At 37.7% G+C, this 771-nt stretch overlaps 1 protein-coding gene across 1 annotated transcript in view; it reads right to left on the bottom strand.

The window, feature by feature from the left end:
• Positions 1 to 589: 589 nt before the first annotated feature.
• The window catches only part of LOC113814160 (visual pigment-like receptor peropsin), a 126,972-nt gene continuing 126,790 nt past the window's right edge, over positions 590 to 771 (bottom strand). The window contains exon 8 of the mRNA XM_070138734.1: positions 590 to 771. This exon is cut by the window's right edge and continues 236 nt beyond it. The gene's annotated coding sequence lies outside the window, so the exon portion shown is untranslated.

Below are 771 nucleotides of genomic sequence, written 5' to 3'. Positions count from 1 at the left end.
CGTTATAACTTGTTTTCACCCAGCTGTTTGGCAAGAACAGGTTGTGTTGGCTCTCAGTTCTTGAATTTTTTTTAATGGATTGTATTGATTGAGACATTTGTTTTGTATCTGTTTCTGTGGCAATATAAAATCTTCATTTTGTTGATGTCCATACCACAGAATGTACCTTGCAATAAATATGCATATATGTATATATATATATATATATATATATATATATATATATATATATATATATATATATATATATATATATATATATATATATATATATATATATATGCATACTTTTACACAAAATTATTTTCAAGGAATTTGCAGTACCCGTTTGCTGAAAAAATATTTTTTTGTCTGTCTCACTACCTACTGAAAACTCACATTAAATACCCAAAATATTCACTACAGAAGCTCGAGGTTTCCTGTAAGAGCTTCCCCTAAATCTACCCTAATATGAAAAATTCCACCCACGTCACCCCTCATTTCCCGACGCTCTCCTTCGCCCCGTCTTTATCCAGATCTTTCCTTCACACTTTCTTCTCCTTCCCCCTTCTCTCCCTCTCTCTTTCTCTCCCTCCCCCCTCTAGCCCTATACCCCTCATCACCTCCCCTCATGAAACCCCTCATAAAACCCTCCCTCATGAAGCCGTTTTCCGCTACCATCTGGGATGATGATGATGCCCTTGCTCCTGCAGATGGTTATGGTGACGATACTCCTGTTCCTGCAGATGGTTGTGATGATGAGGCTGCGGCTGCGGCAGATGGTTCTGATAG

The sequence above is a fragment of the Penaeus vannamei genome, chromosome 24 (genome assembly GCF_042767895.1).
Source record: "Penaeus vannamei isolate JL-2024 chromosome 24, ASM4276789v1, whole genome shotgun sequence".
NCBI classification, from domain to species: domain Eukaryota; kingdom Metazoa; phylum Arthropoda; class Malacostraca; order Decapoda; family Penaeidae; genus Penaeus; species Penaeus vannamei.
Note: the sequence above shows the minus strand (reverse complement) of the source record. Positions and strands in the feature narration are given on the sequence as shown.